Source organism: Canis aureus, chromosome 6 (genome assembly GCF_053574225.1).
Source record: "Canis aureus isolate CA01 chromosome 6, VMU_Caureus_v.1.0, whole genome shotgun sequence".
Classification (NCBI taxonomy): Eukaryota; Metazoa; Chordata; class Mammalia; order Carnivora; family Canidae; genus Canis; species Canis aureus.
The window spans coordinates 9,042,899-9,057,364 of record NC_135616.1 but is presented as its reverse complement, the minus strand read 5'-3'; the positions used below and the strand labels follow the sequence as shown (position 1 = coordinate 9,057,364).

Sequence of the window (14,466 nt, the reverse complement as noted above, 5' to 3'; positions counted from 1 at the left end):
CTATTTATTGACAGAGTAGTATCTTTCCATGTTATTTTTTTAAAGATTTATTTCTTCATGAGAGACAGAGACAGAGAGAGGCAGAGACACAGGCAGAGAGAGAAGCAGGCTCCATGCAGGGACCCTGATGTGGGACTCGATCCTGGTACTCTGGGATCATGTCCTGGGCCGACGGCAGGCACCCAACCTCTGAGCCACCCAGGCGTCCCTATCTTTCCATATTACATATTTACCAGACAATAGCCAACATACTGCAAAGTTGTTGAGATAAGATTCTTTAAGAGGGCTATCTCAAAAAGTGGCCTGGGACCACAGAATCAGAATCCACTGAAGCACCTGTTGGATATACAGATGCCTGGACCCAGCTCCAGACCTATTAAGTGAAAACTCGGGATGAGTCCCTAGAAACTGCTTTTTAACAAATCCCCAGGTAATAATGTTACATAAGAAAATGTGAAAACACCACTGTGGCTAATTCCTTGCAAACCTCTACTACTACTGTCATTTGGAGTTTCAAGTTGACACGATTCTATATTCTCATTGTAGGTCACCTTTTGGATTATGGAGTTTGTGGCGGAACATCCCAAAATTCCATACTCCCTTAGGGCTTTATCTTTGGAATCTCAAAATTCCTAAGAGGTCTCTGGGAACAAGCAAAGCAGGCAAACGACAAAGTAGCTTAATTGGGAAAACATTTACTGTGTGCCTACTCTCATCACACATGGCTCTAGAGGTCTTTGGAGATACAGGTCTCACTTCAAACTTCCGGTTGGCATCATCACTGCCATTTCACAGCTGGAGGACCTGGCCCAGAGAAAAAGAGCAACCTATCCCAAGCTACCCAGCTGAAGGTAAGCAGATGTTTCTACCCGTATCTACTCTGTATTCTCTTTATTCTACAACATAGCTCCTCCTCATGAATTACTACCATCTAGATTTCAGGATTTAAGGGGAAGACCTTTCCAAATGTCTTGAGCAAACTAGTCAACTCCCATACTTTTTCCAACCCCATACCTCGTCCACTAACAGTATTAAGCTCAAGTTAATAAAAGCCACCACCTATAGCACAAAATAACGGCATAAAGCACACAAAAATCAAGAATTCTCTCAAATGAAATTACCAAACACTGTATCTCCACAATGTGAGTAACTCTAGATACAAATGACATAAAAGCAAGCAACTCCCAGGCCCATTCTTAGGTTCAGGTTCCATCATGGCAGCCTAGCAGAAGTCCAGGTCCACCAGGCCAGTCAGTGCATCTTGGGATCATACAGCTATTTTCCTCAGCCACATAAATGTAGGAAAACAACATGGATTTCAAGTAAACCTAACAGTCAAAATGATGGCACGTCTCTAACATAACAGAGTGGCCCACATCCCTGGAGAAGCTGCACTGAAATCTGGGAACGGAGTCTGACATTTGCTAACCCTCTGGGGCTGAAGACAAGGGCAAGGTTCAGAAATAAGAACAAGCAGGGCACCTTATTATTATTATTTTTTCCTATCCCTGGAAGCCTCATGCCTTCACACCTCCTAAACTATCCAAGACTCTGAAGTGTCTCAACTCTGAACTCAGAGTCTGGGTCAGTTATAGGTGTCTGCTGCCTATTGGGGGATGCTGGGATGCATGTGGGGAGACAGTGGGTCCCTGGGATCTCAAGGTTAGGCTGTATGGGGGGAGACCATCTGTCTGTGAACAGACTCTGGTCAAGGTATGAATTAAGAAATCAAAAACTATATGGCTAAAGGCTGTTTCTTTCAGTTTATTGGGGCTAAATATGCACACATGACCCTGAGATGTACACAACTGCCATTCGTTATTTTAATTTTGCTTGATGTCCTGTTTCATCCGGCCCAATATGTGTGCTACAAGACAATGATGAAAAGTACAGGCAGCAAGTAGCAGGAGGAGGAGGGGCTGGATGACAGACTTCAAATAATCACCATCGTTGAGGTAATGGTCCTTCACCAGTATTGTATAGGACCCAAAGAAAATATTTATTTCCCATTAAAAACAATGATGTATAGATTTGTATACATAAGAATGCTTCCCAGGGCATACCGTTACATCAAAAAGAAAATAGTTATAGTAATGCGGTAATGCATAAGCTAGAAATCTGTTCTTGTAAAATATTATCTACCTGAGTCTGTACATACACAAAATAAAGCTACTGCTATTTACTAGGTTTAATGATATACCGGGTACTATGTTCACATTCAGTGCTTTGCATGTATTGTATCACTGAATCCTCATAGCCTTGAGATGTAAGCATTATGGCCATTTTAAAAATTAGCAAACAGAGTCAAGGAATTGAAAACTGACCCAGGTCACAAAACGATTAAATAGAAGACTGGCAGCCCAATCCAAGTCTGTCTGATTCCAGGACCCACTACAGTATACTAGACATTCCAAGAGACAGCTTTGGAAAGATGTTTGCCAAAAATATTAACAGCAGCTGTCTCTAGAGCAGGAAATTTCTTCTTTTTGTTTTTCACTATTTTAGAATATGTTTTATTATTTCTTTTAGAGTAGTGGGAGGGGCAGAAGGAGAGGGGAAAGAGAGAATCTTAAGCAGGCTCCATGCCCAGTGGGGAGCCCAATGGAGGGCTCAATCTCATAACCCTGAGATAATGATGTGAGCTGAAATCAGCAGTTAGATGCTTAACTGACTGAGCCACCCAGGCACCCCTAGAACATATTTTAAAGTAAGCATGCCATATTTTTATTTTATTTAAAATAACAAAGATCTTTTCATTGGAAGGATAAGTAAACAGCATGAAAATCTTCCCATCTTCCATGTATCTAATTTTCCCCCCTATCCAGTCCAAAAGTAACAATTAACTCCAACTAAATGTGACCGCAAAAAAAAAAAAAAAAAGAGTTGCCAAAATTATCAATCACTGAGAGCAGAAATCATTACAACCAATTTCTGAAGAATTCTGGATTAGGCCATTAACAAACGATCGTCTATCTCCAGACATATATTCTTACAATATATCCTACATTTATCACTGGATAGACACTCTTCTTTTCTATTCAATTACCTTCACTGGCTCCCTAACTATCTAGTAAAATCCAAAATATCCTTTAGTCTCATATCCAAAAATCTTCCACAAGCAGGCGCCACACTTCCTCCTACTGCTCCCCACTGTAAAGGCTACATTCCAGCTAAATTTAGGCCTACTGACCTCTGGAGTATCCTATCAGGACTAACCTCAAAGTCCAGCCATCTTCCAAGGACCAAAATAGAATATGAAGACTATTCAGTAGATGTCTCATATAAAGTAAAGCACACAAGAAACATAATTACTGGGGCGCCTGGGTGGCGCAAGTTGGTTTAATGTCTGAATCTTGGTTTCACCTCAGGTCGTGATCTTGGGGTCATGAGATCAAGCCCCGCACTCAGCGGGGAGTCTGCTTGACATCCTGCCTCTGTTCTCCCCAGGCATGTGCACTCTTAAATAAATTTTTAAAATCTTAAAAAAAAGATAATTACCAAGACACAGAATGGGCCATATAAATAAGCACCAGACATCATTATAAAGCATTTTTCTAAAAAACAGTTTGCATAGCCAAGTGACAAATTCTCTTTCATAAAATTCATGACACCATTCATTGTAAGCGGTACACAGCACTCTGCCAATCAAGCTATGACTTATCCATCAGAATTTTTCTTCTCTAGTTATTTACAGAACTCTTAGATTTATTTAGGTAGTCTATGCATAAATAATACAGAAACAAAATAACTTGGCCAAGGAATTCCTAAAACTTCTTTACTCGTTCAGGCTCGGACTCTGAATTGCAGGAGGACTCAGTTATTGATGTCTACACCTTCCCACAGTGCCATCCCCTACGCATCTTTATTGGTTTGGCGCACTTCTTACCAGCGCCCGTTACTACTCCTAGGTTTTCTCCCTATCAGGTGACATCCAATCCCCAATTCGGGATGTGTGTTCCAATTGGTGACATTAGTTGCCTGCTTTCTCTCTGCCACGTGGCTGAGAGCAACTACAAGTCATTATCCCAACTTCAGACATGTTAAAATGTGCAAACAGAAGTTTGTCATAGAAGTGATGAAATTTGGGGCCTGCACAAATATACAGATGCTCACTGTTGGGAGAATGTACACCTTCCGTACAAAAATGACCAGGGAGGAGAGATCCACAACAGGAAGTAATTTTTCTCTTTTGAGTCCAATGTCAGGATCAATATCATCACCAGCCCTAATCTATATTTTCAGCTCTGGTCACACACCAGTCCCATCCCTCTCTGCAGTCTTCAGAGAATTCCCTCTCTCCTGATGGCCTCCAGGACACCAATTAGAGCTGCAGGAAAGGAAGCAGGCCGCCTGCCGATCTTCCCTTAAAGGAGCCATTCTTGTTTCTCTAGGTACCTGCAGTATTCTCTTCTCTGATTCGGCAAAACCTCCAGAACCTACCTACCTCCTTCATGCTATGGGCAGAACAGCAAGCTTGTTATGAAGAGGATCACACCATGAAAAATAATGACTGCAGACATGGGTCCAGTAATTCTCATTTTTAAATGAAGCAGCAGCAGTGCCTCTGAAGCCTTTTCAAATTTTTGGTAGTGAAGCATAAGTCACAAATGGCCTCATTTTTCATTCAAGTCCATAAATATTTACTCAATGCTATAAGTGTTTAGACCTGTACTTCGTTTGGGGTTGAAACTCCAAGAAAAATAACTTCCTACTCACTTCATGCACTCACTCACTCGGTAAAATCAGAGAGAAAAATAAACATTTGAAGCAGGTTAAATACTGCATTTTGTTTCCTAGGTCCAGTACAGATCTTTCTGCCTTTTTTTTTTCTTCTAAGTTTGTAAGGAAGGGCTATAAGAACAATGTATCAAAACGTCACCCATCTAAAAATTAAGTTGTCAGCTTTTTCTCTATACTGCAAATTACAAAAGAATTAGAGGTTTGGTGCTAATGGAAGCTTATAATTCTAAAGCGTGCAATTTAACCAATCACCGCAAGGTCTAAAAATGTAATCCTGAAGACATTTCCACCAAGTGATCTGCAATGCTGGTATCTAATTTCAACTTCTCTACTTGTGTCATTCTTCCCATTTTTTCCCCCCTTGCTTTGGAAATTGTTCTGGAATAACTACACAGTTAAGAACTGCCCAGTGCCTCTACATGCATAATATACTCACATGAAAAAACTGACAGTCATCTTAACCAAGGAGGTATACAAAAGACAATGAAGATCTGCAGCTATTCTATGGGTCTTTACTTTTTCACGCTCATATCACATTATATGCAGAAATCAAAACATGAAAGGTACTTTACCATTTCAGAAGTTCACACTTCCTTTTGTAATTTGTTCAGTACTAATTTGGGTGAAACATGTCTATGATCATCTCTGCAGCAGAAATCTAAGTTAGGATTAAAATGTTAAATCACAAAATAATTTGTTAAACAAAAATTTAAATGGTAATCAATTACTCCAAATCACTGAAGATACCTTGCAAACTTGTGAGATCTCTAGCTTTTTTCATCGTTGCCAATTGCCAAATTGCAATCACATCACTCAAAAATAAATCAGAAAGAATACTGCCTATCCAGAAAATGCACTATTTTTACAGACAACGCATACTTTTAAAAGACAATACTAATTATCTAGTAGCAAGAATGCTATTTTAGAACAAAGAATAGTTAAAAAACATACTGGCTCTGTGCATAAGCAAAAATATAGACTCATTATTCTTGTGCCCTGGATGATTTTTAAAACGGCCCTTTTTAAAGATACAGTATTTTCCCCAATAAAAGGAAAATTCAATGATTTCTACCATTTCACAAAAAACCTATGATCTATGAAACACATTTTCCTACGCAGCCTTGAATTCACCTCCACCTTCCCATTCTCCAAACAATACCTTATGGTGCCGTTCAACTTGAGAAAGGAGAGTCTCATTCATTTATCGGGCAAAGTTAAAGGCAGCAAGATGCTTCAGACCCGCTGGTTTTGCCTGCCCCACCCTTGTTTCCTCTGAACCATAGTGATGTCACAACACCAGGCAGGGCAATGACTTCACTGGTCCAGTCCACTGGTCCTTGCTTCTGAGCACATAATTCTTAGCTGTCAAGGCAAATCAAATGACAACAGAACCCTCCAAGAGCGTCTGATGGATTCCCAACAAATTAGCTGTGAGCAAGCCTTTGGGAAGAAATAGATGCAACAATTGCATCGCTAAAGATCTCTCTTAATGAAGAAGTGGTGCTAAAGATTAATTTGATTCATGGTTTTCAATAGTAAGTCTATATCCCATAATAAAGCTGACACTCAGGCGGGGGTGGAGGAGGGTGGGGGTGGGGGAAGAACTGCGGCTGGATATTTGGAAGACAATATGGGAACCGAATATGGCCAGGGCAGTCAAGTAAATAAGAAACCTCTCTCTTCATTACAGCCAAATTTTCACAGCAGAGAAATGGATATTTTTCAGCTTTCTCCTTAAGTTCTACTTCACCGGAGAGGACGTGAATTCTAATTTGTGAATTTTAAGACTTTTTTTTTTTTTAACGCACTGACTTAAAAGATGAATATGTAATATTATAGTATGTAAGACCCTACCCTGGACTAAAAGTTCCTGCCATGTTTAATCTAACATAGAGTGAATCCAAAAAAGATTCCCCAAAGGATGATGCTATCACATTTCCCAATGCATGAAGGGTTGCCTGTCTTCCATCTGGGTAGCCCCTTAATGCATCTGACCAAACAGTTTCTTAAAAAACTAATGTATATGTAAAATAGCTTCTGATCCAAAAAAAAAAAAAAGAAAAAAAAAATTCCCTGGTCTCCTATTTCAACACAATTCAAAGTTGGCCAAAGTCCACGCCCAGTACAAAAGCTGACAAAACTGCCTCTCACCAAAAATCACTTTCATGCAAAAGAAATGACTTGAAAATTCAATGTAAATATTTTGCAGACACTGACCTCTGACCTGTATCTTCTCAATCCTTCACCTAAAAGGGGTTTATGAATTAAGTAATGTAGCTACCCTCTTCATTACTGATAAATCACTCACAAAACATGTTCTTTTTGCAAAAAAAAAAAAAAAAATATTTGCCTGAGTGGATTCACTAGATGCACTTTTATTCAGTCCCTTGCGCATCTGATAGATTTTGCTTGTCTAAATCACCAGATTATGATGCAAATCAGGCAGTATTCAGAGATTTTTCTTTTCATCGGTGCCTCGAGAAATTAACAAGTTAAAGTCACTGTTTCTCAACCTAGAATTCCTTTCCTCTCACAACGTGGGTTACCCGAACTAAAGTTTGAAAAGTTTGAAACCAAAATTAAGATGCGTTTTTAAAAAAAAAAAAAACCCTGTCAGGGCCCAGATCCTAAATCACCTCCCATTCCCCAGAGTTTGCTCAGGCTTGATGGGTTGTTCCCCTTTCTTAACGGGGCTTCTCTGCTTGATTTGCAGTCTTTGGTGCTGGGTTCAGGGCTCCCGGATAGAAGTCAAATTTTGTAATTTTGGATTCCTTGAGGCTTTAGTATCAGAGTAAAATTCAAAAAAGAATGCGTGTAGCACTGAGAGTGAGGACTCTTCTACTAGGGACGTCCATGCCGCCGAGCGAGGCTTCGGTACACCTGGCCGCCTCGGGGAGCCCAGAAAGGGCCCCCAAAAGGCTCGAGCAGGATCTCTGCGAAAGCAATTCTGCAGGACTGCAAGGCTGGTGTAAAAACACGGAAACACCACCTTGACCGCGCAATGGAAGCACTGCACGGGCAGGACGGCCGGGCCCTCCCAGGCTTGCCCAGCCCAGCCTCCACACGTAATTAATACCACATGTTTTCTTTATCATTCTGTGTGTTCTCCGGCAATCTCTTTCCAACTTTAACCCTGACTGCAACTGCAGGGGAAAACCCTGGAAAACTTTGGGTCCGTCGATCGAAAACCCCAAAGGCAAGGCTGCTCGCGGCGCGCGGGACCCGTTACAATTTACGAGGTAACCACACCCACCGCATTGCAGAAGCCGCGAACTTGGCGGGGGCGGGCGGGGGCGGGGCGGGGCAGAAGCGGGGCGAGACCCGGGGAGGGGGAGGGGGAGGGGGAGGGGGAGGGGGAGGGGGAGGGGGGCGAGCACGAGCCCCGCCGCCGCAGCCGCCGCAGCCCCCGCCCCTCCCGAGGCGGCGCCAGGTGAGCAGCGCCGCTGCCGCGGGGTCGCAGGCCGGGGCCCAGGGGCGCCGCAGGTGCCGGGCCGCGAGCGCGGCTGCGGGACGCGCCCTCCTCCTCCTCCTCCTCGTCCTCGTCGCCCCTGCGCCCCCGGGCTGCAGCCCCCGCCGCCGTCCCGGGCTGGAGACAAGTTACATAAAGCGGCCGGCCCGCGCCCCGGCTGGGATGCTTTGTGCCGAGCCCCCGGGAGCGCCCCGCGGCGCGCCGCCCCCCGCCCCCCGCCCCGGGCGGCGCCGCGGTGTCGCCCCGGTCCCCCGCCCGCCCCGCGCAGCCCGCCGCGCCCTCGCCCCCGGCCTCGCCCCCGGCCCCGGGGCAACTTAAAACATGGCGCCCCGAACGGGGGATTGGGGCGAATTGGCAGGGAAGGCAGGCGGGGACGGCGCCGGGGGAGGCCCCCAGGCCGGAGGCCGGCGCTCAGCCTCGCGCGCCGGCCCCATGCGATGCGGCAGCGCGGCGGGCGGACACGTCCCCGGGCGGCCTCGTCCCCGGCGCGGCGCGGTGCGGTGCGGGCCCGCGGGGGTCCCGGCGGGGGAGGGGGGCGGCGGGCTCGGGGCTCGGGACCACGCGTCCGCCGCGCCCCGCCCCCGGAGACCCCCGCGGGCCCCCTCGGATCCCCCCGCCCCGGCTGCCAGGAAAGTTACCTCGGCCGGGGGGCAGCCGGCGTCCTCGGGCGCTGCGCACAGGCTCGGCGTGGGGAGGGAGCCGGCGCCGCGGGCTGCTCGCCGACGCGGGCTGCTGCCGCCGCTCCCGCTCCCCGCCCCCCGCCCCCCCGCAGGCGGCTCGGCGGCTCCGCGGAGCTGCGGCGGGGCCCACGCCCCGAGCCGGCGCAGAGGCAGCCGAGCCCGTCCTGCGGCCGCGGGGGGCGGGGGGGCGGGGGGGCCGCGCCACTCCAGGACACTTGGGCTGTGACAGGCGTCTCCGTCCTGGCGCAGGGTCGGGCTTGGGGGCACCGCCTGGAGACGGCGGCCAAGAGCAGCAGCCTGTGGTCTCCGCTCCGGATGGATGGCAGCCCGGGCTTTCCGATCCCCCTCCTCAGGCCTCCCGACACCCCCTGCAACGCGGGAGGGGGTCCCTGGCCCTCAGGTGCAGAATGTGCTGGCTCAGGGACTGCAGTGTTTCCTTGCTTGCTTTTTTTTTTTTTTTTTAAATCTTTTTGAAAGAAGCCATTTCGCATTGGCGTCTTGCACAGGGTGGGTGCCCAAGAAATGTTAATGGGGAACACCTGAGTTAAAGGTTGAAGGGCGCGCTTTCCTGTCTTTCGGCAGCCCCCCCCCCTTCCCACCATAAAGATCCAAAGTTACAGGTGGTCTCCCAAGCTTCCCGGTCTACCAGGTAGTAAGTCCTTCATTATTGATCAGGCTTTCAGCTGAAATGGGGGGTGGGGGGGTGGGGGGGCTCACGCTCTGATGGACAGGTGAAAGAAATGATTCCAGGTCATCTCACAACCTAACTCTATAATCAAATAACCAAGTCATATTTATTAAAATGTTTAAGGCCCGCTTTAAATATTCAGGGTCACCCTTTCAGGAGCTCACCCACTCACTTAAGGTGTGCTGGTAGATTCACAAAAATACTGCATTTTTGGGATCCCTGCGTGGCCAAGGGGTTTAGCACCTGCCTTTGGCCCCGGGGCGGGGGGGAGGGGGTGATCCTGGAAACGGGGGGGATAGATTCCTCCATCAGGCTCCCTGCGTGGAGCCTGCTTCTCCCTCTGCCTGTGTCTCTGCGCCTCTCTCTCTCTCATGAATAAATAAATAAAATCTTTTAAAAAAAAATACTGCATTTTCTATTGGGTGCCAAAGATGTGGTGCAGAATAAAAGCCTGTGGCACAGATGAGTAGGTTGGGACTGCCAGTAAAGGCCCTGGCTGGGGAGACCTGGCCTGCTTTTAGGACAGGGCATAGGCAGTAGAAAAGGGGAGGGGCATTTTTCTGGTTGCAGGAGAGAAGATAGGAAAATCATGGTTACTGTGGTGCTATGGAGTTTATGAACCTGTATTCTGTAGAAGATGTGCATCTTTGGGAAATTTTAAGCAAGAAAATGTGGTTTAAGTTTTGTTGGGGGGGGGGGAATCTGGTGACGTGGGGGAATGGATGGGCAAATAGAGAGCAGATAGCAAGAGATCTTAGCATTGTTCCAAGTACTACAGGTAACAAGGACCTAAGCTGTCATGTTGACAGATAATGGTGATAGTTCAAATACTAGAAGAAAAATTTGGGCATTGCCTGTATTTTCTTTTTTTTTTTTTTTTTTTTTTTTTTTGCCTTTTTTTGCCTGTATTTTCTATGAGGGCCACAAGAGTATTACAGACATATCTACGCACGTCACTTTTTATTTATATGGCTATGTGGGAGGTGTACAAGATCTGTGAATGAAGAAAGCGGTTTTTTTCCTTGTTTGTGTGCACACTTAAACACTCTCCTTTAAAAGTGAACTTGAAAAAATTATCTTGTTTACAACAAACATGAAGTTGGCATTATCATTTCAGACACAGATGGCTTCATATTTTCATTCATTTTGTTGCCATATTTTTGCTATTTTTTTAATTGAAAGCAAACTCTTTTCTCCCTGATTCACAAATCTTAATCTTTCTGGTGATGGAAAAAAATAAAAAATGTACAGATGTCTATTTTCTTGTGAGAAAATGTTAGAATACTAAATATTTTTTTAGAAGTACCTCACTAATTATCTGAATATTCCATGAATTCAAAATTTGGAGTAAAAACCAAACTGCTTCATAGTTTTTCTTTTTTTTTTTTGTTTTTTTTTGTTTTTTTTTTTTTTGCTTCATAGTTTAATAGTAAATCTGGGGAGCAATCACTATGAAAATCTTTGGGCTTAACCAAAGCTCTCAGCTCTTCTTTTTTGATTTTCCTAGCACAGATATGGAGAAAAAGAAATGCCAAACAAAAACTCAGAAGCAGCACAGAGCTCTACCAGTAACCTGCCCGCATCTCTGTAATAAATCCTTTTCATTCTACTTGATTAATACCATGCAGGAGCACCTCAGAGTCCTCTCTGTCTCCCCACAGTGCCTCACTGAGTACACTGCAAGCCAAGCACTGAACATTTTTTGCTAAATAAATGAATGGATGTCAACTAATTAAGTTTGTCACTATATTTGAGAGTTGAGTTTCCTCCTGTATAAAATAAGAGATTATTTCCAAAATTCCTTATGCTTCAAATATGCTAGGGGTCTATAAAATAAAAAGACATTATCACATCTCAATACCTACTGAGTAAAAGCAATAATGAAAAATCCTTTTAACTCTTATCAGGAAATTAAGTTATGAGCTTTTCTACATGGAAAAGAGAAGGAAAGTAACAAAATTAAGTACAAGGCAAGATGATGATCCCATTATAGTTAGATTTGCTTTCTTTCATAAAGGCTGACTTCTCCCTGCATTCCCCTCACTACCAAAAATGAAGCCACCTAAGGCCCCAGAGAATTCTTTATTCTTACCAATATGAAATCCCTTCTGGTGCTTTTTTCAGTAAGTTACAGAAAAGTAATCCTTGGTTCGGGGGAATGCTTTTCACACAGTACCAGAGTTAGTGAGATTTGTTTGTTGTTGTTTTTTAAGATCTTATTTATTTATTCATGAGAGACACAGGCAGAGGGAGAAGCAGGCTTCATGCAGGGATGCAGGGAGCCCGATGTGGGACTCGATCCCGGATCTCCAGGATCACGCCCTGGGCTGAAGGCGGCGCTAAACCGCTGAGCCACCCGGGCTGCCCAGTTAGTGAGATTTGTGCTGAGAACTCAGTTCATCAGATTTCTAGTTTACTATATCTACATGGCAAATACTGAAATAATCCATGAAATAATGGGGAAGGATTCCATGACTCCAGCCTAAGTCTCAGGATGTCCATTCTGGTTTCAACCATGGTACTAAGGCTTACCCTACAATACTAATCTTATTTATGGGCTTCCTGAAATATTCTGTTGTATACAAAATATATTACTGAAGGCCAACAAGCCATCTAGAATTCTAGCCATAGTACAGAGAAAAGAGGCATAGCTAACTTCTGGTAAGATAATGCGTGTGTGGAACTTAATCCCAAACCATAGAGACAGGATTGTCCCCCAAACCTCCACCTAACCCCAAGTGTCCACAGCACACTGACTCACTGATACTGGTACTCTGTTATCTTAGAGAGGTGTAACTCCAACCTGATAGCCAAGGCAAAAGCAGAGTTTGCAGATTGTATCACAGCCATATTGTCAGCTTCATCGACAAGCTCCAGAAAGAAATGGTAGAGTATCCGTCCAATGAATACATCGGAACCTTGCCCTCCAGCATGAAGACTGGAAGAATATGGAAGTCTATCCAAACCCTAAAAGGCCTGCAGCACTCATCTGCCCTCTTTGGCAATCTCAGACTACTGTCACATAAAGCATTGTGATATTTTAAACATTTCCATATTCTCCAGTACTTTAAGTTGACTGTTTTTCAGCCTAAGATGCCTTAGTGAGATGTTAACATCACTTGCAGTTAACTAGTCGAGGCATATTGTATGCTCAGGATAATGTCAGGCACCTCAATTGCATATCAAGTCCTTGAAATCAGGAAATCGTTACCAGGGACCATAAATAAGAGAAATATGGTGATGAATGCCTAATTCAAAAGCAACAATCTTATTCTTATGAGATAAAAATGTTTAAGAGTTTCTAGGGTTTGAGAATACTGTCAACTTTATAGCTCATTAAGGCTTCCAGATGCTGTCTTCATTCAGGGTTTGTATACATCATTTCAGGGGTCTGTACACATGCAGAGCACAGATGCAAAATGAAGTAAAAAACCACCAATAATTATAAATGCAGCATAAAATGTACAAAAATATGTACACATGAGAGGCAGCAAGTTTAGACATTCCTACATTCATTTAATAAAATCATTCCTATCCATCAGAACTTCATACTTGCTTCCTTTCTCTCTCTGTTAAGCTCTTGTAAAAATACTGGTCATAAATGTGGGGCCAATACATATTGTATAAATTTCACTGTATTCAAATATACACTTAATGGGTTTTTTAACTTTTTCCATTTCAAGTAAATTTTTAGAAATCTCAGCACTTTTATTTTTTAAAAGATTTTATTTATTTGAGAGATACTGACAGAGAGACAGAGAGAGAGGGATCACGTGTGGGGGGGAAGGGTAGAGGGAGGAGTAGATGCCCCTGGCCCACCCCCCATCCCCCCAAAGCAGGAAGCCTGATGCGGCACTGGATCCCAGGACTCTGGGATCGTGACCTGAGCTAAAGGCAGACGCTTAACCTACTGAGCCACCCAGGCACCCAGAAATCTTAGCACTTTTAAACAGAATAGTTTTGACAACAACAACAAAAAAAGTCATTCCAATCAGTTCTTTATAAAATTTAAATGTTCTATTCTCTTCTTCCCCTGAGTAAAAATTAAAATCCATTAAGACTTTTATATTTGGTCAGTTTATTTATAATGGCAAAATACAAAGAATGGAAGTCGATAATCTATAAAATTACCAAATTCAACTCCCAAACTATTCACCATCTGAGACCACAGTGATCTCAAACATGATCAGTATTGGGTTATACTGGGACACTTAACATTTCAGTCACTTTCCCCCAAAAGATATAAAATAAATGCCAGCAAGCCTCTCAAGTCTCCTATAAAATTGTAAATAATCCTAACCAGCTATTATATTTTGTTCTAACAGCAATCAACAAGAATTAGCTGAAGGGAAAAAAATAATTAGCTGAAGAAGTAAAAACCAGGTAATCAGACACATTCAGATACCTGGTTTATTAACTTGTTAACTCTGTCTCCAGGTTTTTGTTCCCCTCTTCAAGCAAACATGCCATAGTCAACTTTATGAACTAAGAAATGTACAGCTGTAACTACACTCCCCCCAAAAAAGTCAGCTTTGCTTCTTAATCTGATTTCTGCTTTCCAGCACTTTCTTTTCCCTCTTTCCAATTACATCATTATACTTGCATACTTCAACAGTACAACCGGCAAATGTGATTCCACTCTAGCTTGCAGCTTCCAGAATGTTCTGGGAATCAATGAAAATATCATCTAGAATATCTGTCTCTTGAAATGAATCTGGCAATTAATAAGTCAAAGCCATTTTTTAAAAATCTTCCTTTATTGACTCTTTCCTGTCCAAGATGTTTATCAGGAACTTAGAACATGCAAGGTGGGCTTATTTACAGATGATACAAATCTGAGAAGGATGCCACAGTTTCTCAATCCAGGTTGTTTGCAAAAAAAGCTTAAA

At 43.8% G+C, this 14,466-nt stretch overlaps 1 protein-coding gene and 1 long non-coding RNA gene across 6 annotated transcripts in view; one reads left to right on the top strand and one right to left on the bottom strand.

The window, feature by feature from the left end:
- The window catches only part of EPB41L3 (erythrocyte membrane protein band 4.1 like 3), a 268,058-nt gene that overhangs the window by 174,992 nt on the left and 78,600 nt on the right, over window positions 1-14,466 (bottom strand). The window contains exon 1 of one of the 4 annotated variants that reach the window (XM_077900067.1): window positions 8,848-8,986. The exons of 2 other annotated variants lie outside the window; for them this stretch is intronic. The gene's annotated coding sequence lies outside the window, so the exon portion shown is untranslated. Of the gene's footprint in view, window positions 1-5,899; window positions 6,058-8,847; window positions 8,987-14,466 lie in introns of those variants that run through there. One more of the 4 variants, XM_077900068.1, reaches the window with a different exon arrangement.
- On the top strand, window positions 407-11,309 carry LOC144315482 (uncharacterized). 2 transcript variants are annotated; one of them, XR_013381180.1, is made up of 2 exons: window positions 407-851; window positions 11,085-11,309. It is a non-coding gene; the product is annotated as an uncharacterized LOC144315482 (long non-coding RNA). The 2 variants fall into 2 exon arrangements; XR_013381181.1 differs by lacking the exon at window positions 407-851 and adding an exon at window positions 5,615-6,275.